General features: G+C 40.6%; 1 long non-coding RNA gene across 1 annotated transcript; it reads right to left on the bottom strand.

Annotated features, from left to right (window-relative positions):
- Positions 1-8,242: 8,242 nt before the first annotated feature.
- LOC145459564 (uncharacterized) lies at positions 8,243-15,578 on the bottom strand. The gene is made up of 3 exons (XR_013921463.1): positions 15,362-15,578; positions 10,777-10,988; positions 8,243-8,419 (listed from the first exon to the last, which is right to left on the bottom strand). It is a non-coding gene; the product is annotated as an uncharacterized LOC145459564 (long non-coding RNA).
- Positions 15,579-16,929: the final 1,351 nt, after the last annotated feature.

The raw sequence follows: 16,929 nt of genomic DNA on the forward strand, positions 1-16,929 counted from the left end.
GCTCAGGAGTAACCGAGACGTCTGAATCCTGCTCTACAGCTTAATCTCGTATAGACTCACGCAACCGTGAGTCTCGATAGAAGAATTCACGTCAGAACTCTAACAAGACCGTTTAATTGATGTGAATGAAGCAAAGTAGATGATGTTAAGGGGGCGTCAAATTGAACAAAAGGTAAGACCCATCGTTTTAGTCTATTCAGGCGACGTATCACTAAATTTTACGGCTGAATGACACTACTTGTTGATCGAACCAAACACAACTATATCAGACGTTCAACAAGCAGCTACTATATACTCACATTGCATCAATTCTGACCACACCTGCCTAAAAATGCAGTGAAGCGGCATCCCCAAGGTGACTCCTTACATTATCATGATGTCGGAATACTGCTTCGCACTATATCCGCCGAAATTGACACATCATAGAATAGAAGCGTCGACATTGTTGTGATCGGAACTGGTAGTTTCGTGATATGCGATACACACAGCTTTGATCACTATATTAGCCATCGTAACATTGACTTGATTGTGAACATGATACGTGGATATAATTAGATGTAATCGATACTGTTTACCAGTGTTGGGATGACTCGAGTCATGACTTGACTCGAGTCAGACTCGAGTCAACTTTTTGGTATGACTTGACTTGACTCGAGTCACTTTGGTAAAATGACTTGACTTGACTTGACTCGGCGTATCAAAAATATGGATTGACTCGTGACTCGGAGCAAAATTCACGAGTCAATTTCAAGTCATCAAGCATTCGGTGACGATAAAAATCACTGTATCTTGCATGTTCGGATTGCTCGTCAAACGCTGGCGTAACTCGTGAGAGCGACCAATCATTCAATGATCGTGTGTTTTACTGAGCCTACATTATTCTCCAACAAATATATTGACCACAAACGAAGCGATCGAAGCTTACAGCTTACGTTGTCGTAAACTAGTAGTCGAGTAGTTTAATACCAAAATATCTCTTGCTGTTCTTACCTTAACCGAACCTTTTATTTTATTTTGAAATTAAAATCGAATAGAGTTTATATATTCCTCAACCATTGGCGCAGACACGAATTGTATCATATCAATATGTATAAATGGGTAATGTATTGCATCTTATCAATTCGTTTCTTTATTATTTATTTTGGCTGGTAACTATTAACTGAGGCTATGCAATTACGCAGTTTAGCAGTTCTACGCATATGTAAGCGATACAGCCCCTTATTGCATGTATATTTAACTCTATATTCGTTCGTCGGTTCAGAATCAATGACCAATTAATTTGTAATTCAGACAGCTGGCGAAATATAATGACGTAACCATGCTTTATACTTCGAAAAGGCAACTTGACTTGAATTTTGACTTGACTCGTGACTTGACTTGACTTGACTCGACTTGACTCGAGTCATCTCCAAAAATCGAGTGACTTGACTTGACTCGAGTCACCTTCAAAAATCGATTGACTTGACTTGACTCGAGTCAAAATGTGCAATGACTCGAAATGACTCGTGACTCGAAGGTAGTGACTTGATTCCTACACTGCTGTTTACACCCTTAACCGAATGAAAGCGTAGCTGATGTAGCGCCTCTCTAACGCGATATACATACCAGTCACTAATCATAACATATATTATGCATTCCCATGCAATATTTATACGACTCATCTTTCACGCATCGTGTGTAAGCACGATCACAGATCGGGAATCACGACAATGCTAGGTTTCTAATGCAGAGTATCCGGTTTACAAGTCAATCTATGATGTCAACGTTTGTAAACAACGGTGATGGAGTTGTGCACCGTCAATATTATACGGAGTTCTTCCAAAATCCCAGAAAGACTGGCGGCACACCTGAGAAACCGGGACGGCACACAGTTTGGAAATCACTGCTACACACAAACGGACTCAAGTCTAGTAGAGTCAACGAAGGATTGTAACTCAAGCCCGGCTCGAGCCGAGTCATGACACCAGTCATTTCAACCCTGGTAGCATTATAAGCCTACCCTACGATTAGCAACGCTTATCAGTTTAACAGACCATACCATATCGGGCCAAATATGTCATGATTCATATTCTAGGATCGTTTGCAATTGTTCGTCTGCCTATAGCAGTGGTTCCCAACCTGTGGTACGCGAGGTCTTCCAGGTGGTACGCGAGTGGACTCTGTTTTTTTTCGACCGAAAGGAGGTATTAGTTCAGGTGGGGTTGACTTCAAGTTTTTTGAAACCGTCGTCATCGTGGATAGAGAGACTCCCACCAATGACGACCTACGGCAGGGGTGGCCAACCTGCGGTCGCATGTTGTTGTTTTTATTAACTCATATAATTGGAGCTTTTCAACTCGAGGTTATTTGCGCCCACACAGTAAATTTCATACAATTCATAATGGCATGTCTTCTTGGACTTGAGTCTTTTATTTTCGGCTCATTTGCTGCCTCCTTTCATGAGTTCGGCTCTCTCTTCGTCTGGGCTTTTAAATGCGCTGTAGTACAGCGGGATCGGCGATGAGGAGCCCAGATAAACCTCCGACACATAGAAACATGGCAGAGCCGAGACTCGAACCATCAACCATCGATGTCGTGACTGCAGTGTTTAACCAACTGCGCCACTCGCTTCCCCTGCAGTAGAAGGTAATTTGTGCGGCCGTGGACATGTAATTCAATTAGTATGTGTTGGCGGCCGTCGACATGCAATTTGCATTTACGACTTGACTCCCGATTTCTTGATAGATTTTAATTAATCTTGAAATTTTCTTCGCGCTGGCCGCGAAGAGTAAAGGAAGATGATGCGCCCTATATAGAAATACCAACTCGAAATCGTGTATACCTATAACTATACAGACAATCCTGATTGGAGGTCGAGAAATAACAGCGTGCAACAAAGTGACTAATAACAATTGGCCCACCCGAAGATGCATCATCATTTACAACTTGCCCTCAATTTCCGACAACACCCCTCTATCATCTCTACCGGTGAATATGACCACATCCATGGGCTGAGAAAGGATAAATGTTTGATAGTAATATGTAAAACTTCTATTATTATTCACGAAATTCATTAGTAAATCTTTAAAAAAAATTCGCGCGGCAATGCCTGCAGTCCCATAACATCACCAGTGACCAGTGACCACTCGCGATTTCGTTACATATACCATGCCAATATGATTAAATAGATTATTTCCGAGTTCACCAGAAATGGACGTAGAAACTGTAACGTGAACATTTGGCGTCCATATATAGGTAATTACGACTATATGCCCTGGAATGCGGCCGTCGGCTACATGGGTAGTTGAAATGCGGCCATGAATGGCAAAAAGGTTGGCCACCCCTGGCCTACGGGGAAGAGATCTTATAGTAAAGCATTGGGATTCTCACCTAACCATATTACGTTTTAACATATTTGACCACAATAATTCCAAATGTGTCCATACAGAAATCATTCGCTGTACCTTAAAATGGGCCGTTTATTTTCTGTTTCGCTGCCTTTGGCAGCTCAACACGGTGGAAACATTTTGACCTCCTTCGGCGATCGTAACTTATGTACGTGGTACGCGAGCACTGCATAAAACCTCGAAATGGTACGTGGGTGGAAAAAGGTTGGGAACCACTGGCCTATAGCGAGCGTATAAGGCTGGTTTAATTTTATTCACCTTGTAACTTCGTTGAGTTTCGGGAACTGCTGCGTTGCCTGATCAAACATTTCATGTGACAGAAATTCTGTTCACTTTTTTGTTCCTGATCATTTTGAAATATCTCCATGCGCATAATGCTGATAAACATTGTATTTCTGTTTTTGACCTCGCAGCTGTCACCGACAAGGCCATACATCGAGAGCTCGCTGCCGTGTTCAACAAGGTTGCATAGTGAAGACTCGTGGGGATAAACGTATGAGAAGATATCATTGTGATCTTGTTCACATTGATAAACTGTAACAAATCTCAGCAACTAAATGCCCAAACCAGCAACGGGCTGCAGAATATGAGCTCGCGTACCACATGTGGCTACAAGTCAGTGATCCCTGATATAAGGTTTAATGTATGTATGTATGTATTAATGGACACAACACAGTGGAGCGTGTCGCCTTTTTTAGGCCATGTGCTCCACGACACGAATTTCATAATGTTCAAAGGTCTTCGCTTTTGTATTCTTGGGAACGTCTTTCAGTCTCTCTCGCAGTCATTCTTCATTCTCTCTCGCTCTCATGCGTCCCCATCGAGGTCTCTGCTGCCGACTTGTAGCACGACTCACTTTCAGTCTGGGCTTTTCACTGCACTACCATAGTAGTGAGGTCGACGATGAGGAGCCCAGAGAAACCTCCGACACATAGACGTAGGTCAGAACCGGGATTCGAACCCACGTCCATTGGTGACGTAAGGTTTAATAGGAGAGACTGACACTTGAAACCAGAGGTGGTCAGTAACGAAGTAGTTTTCCTCTATTTCTGGTACTTACTCAAGTAGATCTGATTTTCGCTACTTCTACTTCTACTTCGTAATATTTTGTGATCTACTTACTTACTTTTCGCTATTTTCAGTTTGTCAAGTAGAAGTAGTTCAATCTTCCAATCAGGAAAATAGCCTGAGAAATTTCGGGACCGTTTTCACGGAGTATCGACATTTAATTTTCACAAAAGTTGAGTAAAGCCAAAAATTTTCATCACGCTTCACGCGCAGTGGATACGAAATGACCTGTATGATTTCACGCAAGTATCGGTGAACTTAATTTAGGTCGCGGGTTGGCTTGGTTCCGTTTACACCAATGGTTCTCAACCGCCGGTCCGCGACGACATTCCTGCCGGTCCGCGAGGTATATTACAATTTTATACTTCAATTTCAAGATGTAATGTCGAAGGCTGGTCCATTGATAGAATAAATAAAACATAAAATTTTAAAATGATTCAAAAATTCGTGAGGTAACATTAGGGCTTGAAACATGTTCGATTTGACATAAAGTTCAAGACGTGTTATTTGACGAGCGGCAAATATAGAATAGGTTCGAGCTGACTCATCGCTAAACAGCGCAGTTTGCGCGATCATTCGTCTTCGATTCATTCATTTTGTGTAGGACCGTAACTGGGGCACCCAAAACCGCCCGATTGGAGTGGGTTCGACCTTGAAAAGTGCCCAAAATTATTTTGCAAATGAACCTAAATCATAGCGTATTTTTCTGAAACCTTTTCCAATATTTTTCAATTTCTTTTCGCGCTTTGCGCGATTTAGTGTTACTAAATGGCTTGCTTATTAGGTGCCCTTCTCCGAGATATACGCATGATTTATAGAAATGGGCATTTCGGCGTCAGCCATTACCCAGCCACGACTTACCAACCCCTAATGAAGTATAGGCTAACATGGAACTTCGACGGGTTAGCCAAAAATTCGGCAGTGAGAAAACCGATTCAGTCATGAATGATCTATAATATTCAGTATTGCCGCGATTAAGCTACATAAACTCTCTGCTTACACCGAGTAGAATGAATGTGCTCACAAGTACATTTGAAAACATCCACCGAACTGTAGGGTCTTGGGGTGAATCACCCGGAAGTTTGGTTTATCTCCCTGTGGGGGACCAAGACCAACGTTTTTGGGGGTGGCCTAACGAAGTGCTTTTGCGGCTCGGATTTCCGGATGACCGGTATAGTTGCTGCAAGGTGTTTTTCTGCGGCACACATTGTATTCGTAGTTGCCAGAGTAGCGTATGCGTCTGATGGAAGTGGGCAATAAGCAAGGTAGCACGGCAAGGTGCCCGGTTCGACTTGGTGCTTGGTTCGACTTGGTTCGAGTTGTCGTGGTCGGTTAAACCCACGGCCTTCGGAGCGAAAGACTGTAAACGACTCTCGGCGGTAGCACGTTTATCTGGATAAGGCAATTTTACCTCGAGTCAGCAGACTGACTACCATAAAATCACATGAATGTCATCATGAAGATGATTAATTACGATCAAATCCCTTTAAATTTCACTCTCTAGCACCATATAATTGCAAAAAAACGGTTGCATACTTTACATTTTGGCTTCATTTCAATTTTCGAAGTGCACCGGTCCGCCAGACATTTTTTAAAGATTTCACCGGTCCGCTAGGTGAAAAAAGTTGAGAACCACTGGTTTACACCACATTGTCGCCCTTCGCCCATATGAAATAATTCATCACAGTCTATATGGCTCATCATAACGTTTGAAATTGATGTTTCGCAATCTAGCATTTACTTGTCATACCGTAATCTAGCATGGCCATGGCGTGTTCTAATCTGGAAACGTGGACTCGGACTCTTCTTTTAGTTTTAGAGCTGTTTTAGCACACCACCTTTGAAACTTTCTGGACTAAAGGCATGGAATACATGTTCCACTTCTAGAGTAGTATTCATATTTCACTTTTAATTCCCAGTAGCACATCATATACTTTGAGTTATAATTAATATCAGTTCTTTTGTCTGGATAACATACATGTTGAACTATAAAAGCAAGTGTAGTAATGCCTTTTATTTCCGGAAATAATGCTACACAATATGTCATTTTGACAGTCCACCATATTTTTATTAACGTTTAATAATCGCGCAAAGTGTTTACACCGTATCCTTTACAACTTTTCCGTATTGCTCTTCGACTAAACTACGGGTCTTATTATATGGGGTATGGCGCCGTACCATGCTATTTTCTAAAACGTGCTATTCGAGAAAACAGAGGATTTGTATCGCATTTCCATATCGATACTATCATGATGTGGATGAATGCTTATGCTATCGAAAATTCGATACCTGTTGGTATGCATCAATATGAATCAAGCTCGTCACCTTTTGCATAACTCAATTTGCACCTTTTTACAATCCATGTGAACGAATTAGGATCGTTTTGAAAACTACTTACTTACTTGAGTACTTTTAAAGTCAGTCAATTCTACTTCTACTTCAAGTAGTTTTAGGTTGAGTATGGAAGAAGTACTTCTACTCGTACTTGAGTAGATTTTTTCGTCGCTACTTCTACTTCTACTTGAGTAGCTTTCTTGACTACTTTGACCACCTCTGCTTGAAACCTGGTCTTGCTAGCGATCACTCAACCCTGCTCCTCTGTTGAACTCTGACATTGCAACAAATTTCGCGCGACATGGGTCGTATGTTGGAAACGGTAAAAAGAGTTTAAGCATTAAAGTAATGATCTTCCGGTGATACGTCAAGAATTTAAAACATTTCAAACCATTTAATATTGTAATAAGCCTTTTCCAGATCTTTTGCCGAATCAGTTAGGTTTTTTTGTTTGTTTCCAAAGCGTTACGCGTCCATTGCAAATGATCTCGAAGACCATCGTACGGATGCCATCTTAGGTGCTATTGTGACTTCACTCCCTAGTAAACAGACATGGTTTGCTGAGCAATAATGTGGGTCGACGAAAGAAGCGTTATTCTTGCGCATTAGGGAAGCCTTCATAAATGAAGTCGGCAAACTATTGTTTAGGCTGGAAGGCACATAAATTTCCAACGAGGAATATATGTAGCATTGTTCACATCAGTTTCGTGTTGTTTTATTATGAACATAGGTGACACCTCTATCCTCCATCTTGTGTTGAACTAATACGAAAATACATCGCAATATGATATGTTGGAATAATATTGCAATAATATTATTAAAATTATTGGAAATATATTGGAATAATACAGAGTCCACTCTCCTTACCATACGTTTACAGATAGCTTATAAACGCTCTGTAACTTGTCATCAAGTCGCAACAAACTACAGATTCGGCCTTCGACTACTTCAATCAACACCATCCATGATACTTCATCTGAGATGTTACCAAGTGTTGTCGCTTGAATTATACCTGAGAACCAACTAGTCCACATACTGTATAGTTAGTACAGTAAAAGTGGAGTTATGACGTCGAATTAGAATGTACTATATTGGAGCTATCGATGTATGCAGTAGTTCAAAAGTATTGTGGAATCATACATGCTTGGAAAGCTCCCCAACGCAAGAGAAATCGTATCCATGCCATCAATTTTCTAATTGCCGCCACTCTCCAAATTGCAAGATGAATCTCCGGGAATATTACACATTGACCGATACAGCTACCACAAATAAAGCATAATGTAGGGGTACTAAACATTCATCAAATTCGGAACTATTCCGCCACGGACCACATCTCACTTCACATGCATCGCGTTCAATCAGCCTACACGTTGCGACGCCACAAGAAAGCGCAATGCACGGAGCAAGAATACGCCAGTGTAAACATATAAGTAACATATTTATTTCTGAAACCGTAGTTGCAATTATTATTATTTTTCAGATTTCTTGACCTTACAATTAATGGAAAGGCCAGGACATAATATAATTTACGCATCAATGCAACGACAACTTGCATTCCAATACTTTTCTTCTAACAGCTATCCATTCAGCACTGGAAACGACGTCTTGGCTTTCGCGTCCGAACCGTTGTCCTGAACACAAAACGACTTGATCAACATATAAGTCGTGATACCCAATAAGACTTCTGCTGCGTTACTTCAACACGATCCTAAGTAGCGTGCATCCGCGGGCAGAGCTATAAAAGTGGGAATAAAGATGTAACAGATAATCACTACGGCGATTTTTTTGACATGTCCAAAGAAGCCGAAAATTTGTCAAAATTGTAGCGTGAGGTCAAAAAATTGTCAAAATTCTTTACAAAGTCAATTTTATTTTGCAACCGGAATTTCGTTTTTATCGCAGATGTTTGCACTGTGTGTGAACTCATCATTGATATTTTACAGCTTGTAACCCAATTTATCGGCCTACCGTTGTATACGGTCCATTGTCTGCTCATTGTGAATCATAAACGGCCAAATGAAACAAATAGGTTGGCATAGTGGTATGCTCAACATACCGCAATATCCTAACTGAAGCAAGTCTGCGTGGGCAACGGGCATTGTTTTTTTTTATCACCAAGCGCATGCTGAAAAATTGTGATAGAGACAAAATTGTTGCAACAAGGTGTGTCACCAGCCGTGTACTGTACACACAACTTCAGTGTTGCCAGCCAACAACTGCTGCTGCTGAACGATATTTTTCCATTCTTGGCCGCTACTTAGTAAGGACAGACATTTGCTACCCGAGAATGCAGGAAAGTATCTTTCGTTGTACTAAAACAATTTATTTTCAGATTTAGATAAAAGAAATTTTTCTAATGTAACAATTTATCAGTTTTTAAGTCAAAAAAGTTAGCTCAGGCCTAATTACTTCGTAATGACTGACAGTGCCGACCAGAAATGAAGAAAAACATTGATATTTTGTGGGAAACACCTAATTTACATACATGAGGTTGAAATTTGGTCGAAATTGAGTTTTTTTAATGTCAAAAAAGTCAAAATTTTGATTTTTAGGTCAAAATCTTTCATTTTTTAGGTTTAAAAAATAATTGCCTTAATAATCACTAATCACACCCCTTAGTCACGAGTAGGGCTGGGCAAAATCGAGTACCTGAGTGATTCGATTCTGAATCACGTATTGCGCTTCGGGTTGAGTCGAGTAATCGAGGATCACTCATTATGACGTCACAACAGATTGTACTTTGTCAAAGTTCAATTATGTACCTTTTATGTTACCACGAAGAACATAATGCCCGCTATCCGTCACATTTAAGATACTTTGCTAGTTTTTCTACCATACTGATTTCATTGCACTGCTTGACAATGTTGTGGGATGACCATGATTTCGAAAAAGTGTTAAATCCAATAACGTCCGTAGCTTTGTGCTATGTCTGGTATGCTGCGACACGACAAATCAAGGTTTCAAGGTTTTCTCAGTGGTATCAAACCCATATCACTGGTTAGAAAATTAATAATAATCTCAGTACTCGAAAAAATCGTTTTTCACTACTCGACTCGAATCATTAAAATTATCACTCGATTCAGATTCGAGTAATCGAATCATTGTGCCCATCCCTAGTCACGAGTGATTTATGCGCAATTCTTTCTTTGCTATTCCTTCCGTTATTGCGAACCCATGACAACCTCGTCGACTTGTTGGTTTTAGAAATGCGTCAATGTTGACTCGATGGGTTAATAAGAATTCGCTCGCTCTGTTAAGTTCTTTTTACCACACGATCTCACGTACAGAGAGTAGCAACTATCCGATACGTTAGAGGCCATCGTGAAATGACTGAACCAGTGCTTCTCAAACAATTTTAAAATACCGCCCACCGGGGACGCAAACCAGGTATCGAACGCCGCCTAACCCCTTACTCTCGACAAAAAGTTGTTTGATTCATAACACACTCACTATATTGTCGCGTATAGATTTCGCGTTGATCTAATTTAATAACAGCCCCATATGTACGCCGTGTCTGGGTTACAGTTTTGTACGAGTTCTAGGACAGACACAAACAATGAAAGCAATCGTACAACGCAACTTCACTTCCATATCATCGTACATCGTTTCTGTGCGATATGCGATCTTTAAACTTGTGATAAGTAAGAGTACGGAAGATTGCTGGTACGTTGTGCCAAATTTTCACTCCAATATGCGATAGGAAATTTCTTGACAGTCTTGATGATTTCAATGAAACAAATGGGACTGATTTTATGATAATCTCGTGTTATAATGGTGAATTGAATTGGGGCATTGGAAAAGTTGCCAAAATAGTCAGGTACTGTTCTTTCGTTATATTGTTCCATGATTTTTACAATTTCAAATTGATGCATAATGATTTAAATCCGAGACATTGAAAATGCCCAATTTTCTAAATTCAGGACTGACACAACTGCGCGCAGGTATATTGAATATAATCATAATGGCTTTTTTTGCTTGCAATACTTACGTTTATTGAGCTCAATGTCGCAGGACGCCAGACACCTGTCGCTGAGCGTCTCCCTTTTTACAATTGATGCACGCAACACGCCATTACGAATGATCTTCAACGGTACGTTTCGTATCAGAATGTCTTTATCCCAGCTAACAGAATTCTTGCTCTGTGCGCCGATTCCCAGTTTCCCGCGATGGGGTGTTGATTTCGTGTTTTCTAATATATTGCTAAAAAAGAATTTTAAGGTTTTATAGCATATGTTATGTTTTACTGGCGATTCGATACTGAATATGTTATTGGAAAACGACTATAAATTGGCTTCGACATTAAGGTAACAGTATATAAGTGGATAGCGAGTGTGTGTTGCATGTTTGCCCCGTGGATGAGCAAGTGTTCCTCGGGATTCTACAAAATTTGACAATGAACGTACCAGTCAATATATTGTAAATTCTTAACGAAAAACGTGCGTATTCACACATGTGTACCACCCCTGATATACGGGTGCGATTCTACACATTAACCAGAACCTAGCCCAGACTGAAACCACGGTATCACCCAAACACAGCATTTTAACCCAATCGATGCTTGCACGTAAGGGTTGCATTTCAAAAACAAACGGTGTTTTAAATTACTTTGTTTAAAACATGTTTTAAACAGTGTTTTAAAAAAAGGACTTTCTTAAAAAAAAAATTAGGCTGTAAAATTATGCCATAATTGGGTCAATACTTTACAAAAACATGTTGTATGAGTCTAAGGAAAATTACCAACCGATTTAGCCCACGTATATCGATATGGGATGGTTGGTACCCTCAAAATAGTCGGTTCAACAGCAATAGTACATATATTTCGTCAAAGGAGCTATTTTTACCCTGTATATTCAATTGTCAATGTCAATCCACTATGGCGTCATAATTGAATATTCGTGACGTCATAGCTTTGAAAAAACTTGAAAAACAATAAAAAAACATGCTTTAAATTAGGGCCTTGTTTTAAACATGCTTGTTTTAAATTGATTTTTGTTTTAAATGCAACCCTACGTATAAGTGACGTTGGAACGTATGTATCCGCGATATAATTCTGAGTTAGGTTCTGTTTTTGTGCGCTACCAGCATTTGGGTGTGAATGTGAATGCACACTGTTTTCGCTGAGAGTGTAATCGTTCATGACGATTTGATATGTTGATATTTATCCGTAGAGCTAATTAAATAGGTTTGTTTTTTCTTGGGGGGGGGGTATTTATGGTGTTTGTCGACTACTATGGTCCTTTACACCAGGCTTATGTTCCGTAACTGCCGACTTATAGCACGACCCACCTCCAGGCTTTTGTAAGTCTACAGCATTTGGGTGTATATGTGAATGCACAGTGTTTTCGCTGAGAGTGTAATCGTTCATAACGATTTGACAGTGGCGGCTCGTCCTATAGGGCAACTGGGGCATTGCCCCAACTAAAATTCTCTTCAATAACAATTCTTTACCATTTATAGACGCACACCAATCTATATATACCGAAACCACAGCGAAAATCGTATTCTTCTTGTCCTTTCGCTTGTAAATGCCCATATATAGCGAAGTCTCTACGAAAATCGAATTCTCTTCTGTGTTTTTGCTTTGCGAATGCCTAGCCGGGGCATGCCCCGGTAGCGCTCATAACAAGCTTTCACTGTCTATTCTCTCAAAGCCGCGCACAATAAAGAAACGGTCATTTACTCTCTCCTATTCATAAAATGACCGAGCAACCGGGGCAAATTAGCTCTGTGCCCTTAAGGTGTGATGTAACAATCGTATCTATAGCTGAACTCGGTTACCGTCATGTGCGTTTAGTCGACCTTTGGTGGTATAGGTCGATTTTGATGGTGTTTCACACCATGAAAACTCTTGAAACTTGGTATGTCATGTCGTGATGGTGGTATTTAACACTGCCCCAAGTTTCAGGGTTTTTACTTAAAGTTTAGGGTAGTAATTCCGTTTCCGAAGTTGAGTGTGTGCTGATCCTTCATGTATCGCAAACAGATTTTACTCAAAAGCTGGTATTGGTATCCAATCCATTGATTTTGACGATGTTCAATACTGAGATCGGCTATGACATTTGGCACGGTAAGTCTTAACGTTAGTATCGAACGCTGTACCAAGTGTAAAGTTTGTCACTGAACTGTGTTAGTGGTAATTTCGTTTCCTAATTCGAGTGAGAGCTGACTCTCATTTATCGCTAACAGATTATACGCAAGGCCGGTATTGGTCTCTATTGATTTTAACGATGCTCCTTAATTAGATCCGTCATAAGCTTTTGAACAGTATGTCTTGATTTTTATATCGAACGTTATGCCAAGTCTCAAGGTTGACACTCAATGATTAGGGCAGTAATTTCGTTATCAAGGTCGAGCATGGTAGAGATGCGCTCCGATCTGACACTTTAGCCTTCAACGCATTGCGGATATCACGCAAAAGCCGTTGTATCTGCGGTAACGTTAACTGAGATGATGATATCATTCTCAGATTCCATTCAAATATTTACTTTGATATTATATCCTCCAATGTCAATTTCACCGTGAAATTGTGGCCGTCAAGCCATTTGCTTACAACCCCCTCAAGCGCGATAGCTATTTAGTTTTCGATGGCGGCTAACAGCTGATCACTTGATCAGCCATTCGGTGTTGGTCTGTTCGCATTAATTTTGACAGTGTGCCATACCGAAAAGGGCCATGAGGACACTTCTCGATGATGTCATGTAACAGTGTACTAAGTTTAAGGCTTTCATCCACGTATTTATTCGGTAATATATATATTCCAAAGGCGATTTCGCAGCAGACCTATAGACAGTAATAAAGCCGTATGTGTCGTGTTACAGTCTCCAGTTTCAAGGCCAAAATCTTCTATGCTGTACAGAGACCGAATTTCCGAGGCTGCTATTCTTAGTTCTTCAAATGATGTTTTGGATTCAATATGACAGGCCCAATCTATGAGATAACAATTGCGTATCTGTCCGAACTCGTTGACCTTTCCAATTAGGCTTACGCTATCTCTCGAGTTATAGTCATTTCCATTTCTGCAGATAATTAGTCAGGCCTAGTGCGAACATGAACCGTGTTGAATCTTTTTTCCGTACGCCGTTTACGCAGTTACCATACTTCAAGTCACAGCTCACCGGCGGACCTCTCGAGTCTCGTGGCACATACGTTAAAATCACTGTTGCCGGGAAATTCATGTTACCGTACCATCATTAAGTTACTTGTTTACGTTGGAAAACGCGATTGTGACGTCATCTTGATAAAAAGTCGCTTGCAGCCCTTGCCCCACCACCCGATATTGTCACGAGCCGCCACTGCGATTTGATATGTTGATATTTATCCGTAGAGCTAATTAAATAGTGCCCAACGGTTGTTAACGAGACTGTAAATAGAGGCTGGGAAGTTAAATGTATTCAGTAACATAAGTAGCCTAACCTTTACCTTTCTAAAACAACGACGATCCGTATTGTCAACGCTTTCAAGACTTTCAAAGGACACTGTATTTTGTAACATATAGTAATTATACTAGGGCAAGTTTTTGAAACTTTTGCAACTTTTTTACAGCTTCCAACAGCTTCCTAGATACTCGCAATCTATGTACAATGATGTTTTAAGCTGTTTGGAGAGATTTTAGAGTGCATCTTTTTGCAACTTTTATCTATTTTTCATACCAATTTTGACTGCAACTTTTATCAAATATTACGTTAAAATGAGTGATTTAAAAATATGCAAACTATTTCCAGTTTGGCTCTAATCTCTTTGATTGGCATAACAAAGAGCTATATGATGGGTTAGTTGCATCTCACAGTGTTATCCATAGCTCAATGGCTTGGAAGCAAGATGTTAAACTACCCTGCCAGCAAGACCGTGTCCGAACAATATCTAAATATATCGCTTTATTAATTCTGTCTTTTAAATTTGAGATGGTTTCCCATTCCACGAACGCCCAGGCGAGACCGCCAAAAATTACATTTTCATTGGGTCACCTTATTCTGGCTATTGATTTTGTTTAAGTCGCTAAGAATGAGTTTTTCTGCAACGCCTTGGGCCAAGTTTACAGACTTAGGCGTTTGGGGTGAGTTATTTGACTTGTTTTAGGGAGAGGTGGTTATCGCTATGCAGTTTGGCTTTTTTGAGGAAACTTATTCCCGCATTGCGTCATTTTCTAGCGATGTAGCTAAGAAAAACATAATTTTTGGTGGTCTCGCCAGAATGTTCGTGAAATGGCAAAGCAGCAAATTTGACAGCTCTGCATGAGCTCGGTTATACAACTTAACCTTTCGAGTATCTAAAACCTGCTAATTCAACAAAAATTTTAAATGCAACTTTTTACTGCAACCATTGTCGAAATTAAGTGCAACTTTCTGGCGATTTTAGTGCAACAAAAACTTGCCCTAGTAATTACAGATAGTGGCGTCAAGTTATTTATAGGTGTATAGCGCCACTGGACTTTTACAGTAATGCCACTAATACAATTAATGTTAAGAACGACAACATTGTTGCGAAGATAGACAAGTAAGAGCCCATTAACTACTTGTATTAATATAGCATCAGTATATGGTATACCTTTCAATTGGCCAATATTGAAGACTTACAATTTGACGTATAACTTCGTCGCGTCTATGTTCGATTCCAGCTCCTCGCATTTCGAAACCAATATAGTCAGATTCCCCAGCGCGTTCGCATCCAACGATGAAATGACTGCTGACGAATCGTACGATATTGTAGCATACAAGATCCCCAACCTTGGTTTAGTAGCGCCAGTTGGGCTGAAGTGAATAACCAAGTGTTTTTCCCGGAATTACACCAAAATATAAACACAGATTATGGTACTGCAACATTAAAATTGAGATCCGTTTACACAGGTTTTATTGCAATAATGTGGCCGCTTTAATAATTTGATCCCCATCAATGAATCAGATCAGAAATACTGCTGCTCATTCAACTAAGACTATGACCGCGAACTAACGACTCATCAATTGTATATATATATGTTGCACATGGTGTGAATAACTGTTGATTCGATTTTAATATTGAGCTGGCGGTACAGTGGCTCTATTGTCCGAACATTTCAGTTAACGTGAGCTTAGCATGCGCTCACCGCAAATACGACAGTAGTATAGTAGATCGGTCGTGACCTGGCAGGGGTTCTTATGGGCGGGGTGGTGACTCGTATTGAAAACCCGGGGTGGTGACTCGTACTTCCAGACCCCCCTTGTGGTGGTGAGTCGTAATGGGTTCTTATGGACGCGGTCGTGATTCGTACTTTCGGGTATAGGCTGCGGCGGTGACTCGTATTGAAAACTCGTGGTCGTGATTCGAACTTTTGGGTATAGGCTGTGGCGGTGACTCGTATTGAAAACTCGGGGTCGTGATTCGTACTTTTGGGTATAGGCTGTGGTGGTGACTCGTATTGGAAACTCGGGGTCGTGATTCGTACTTTTGGGTATAGGCTGCGGCGGTGACTCGTATTGAAAACTCGGGGTCGTGATTCGTACTTTTGGGTATAGGCTGTGGCGGTGACTCGTATTGGAAACTCGGGGTCGTGATTCGTACTTTTGGGTATAGGCTGCGGCGGTGAATCGTCTGTCGTGTATTCTTACGGGATCTGTGGTGATTCGCCATGTGTTCTTATGGGCGTGGCGGTGATTCGTACTTTCGAGTATAGGCATCTCTCGCGCGGTGTTGAATATGTACGAGTCACCAACAATAACCGCACAAACGGAAACGTGGCTTGCAAGAGGATTAAGCAGTGCGTGCGACCTATATTTCGAATGACCTGCGCGCTGAATTGTTTCCGTGCAGTCGTGTGCTACTATCGATTATTACACTAGACCAGTCAGTGTGAAATAGTTTGCTAAATCTAGGAATCAGTCGCATGGTGTTACTTTAGTAATTAGTTTACCACAGAGCCGGCGTAGCCGGTGATTCGAATACCGACAAATTTTCACTTATTTCTGACCCAACCCTAATCCTCTGTGAAGTTGACGCTTATTCAAAAAGGTGTGAAATAATTGTAAAATCCTAATCCGAAACCGATTATTTCGACTTAGGCGTAGTGCGCATTGAAATAGGATTGACAAACATGACTAGCAACTTCCCCACAGTCCCGTTTCGATATTATACACACATTGATTTGAAACAAGTAATGAAACATTACAAC

This window comes from Botryllus schlosseri, chromosome 2 (genome assembly GCF_051294905.1).
Source record: "Botryllus schlosseri isolate E-star chromosome 2, Bs_hap1, whole genome shotgun sequence".
Lineage (NCBI taxonomy): Eukaryota > Metazoa > Chordata > Ascidiacea > Stolidobranchia > Styelidae > Botryllus > Botryllus schlosseri.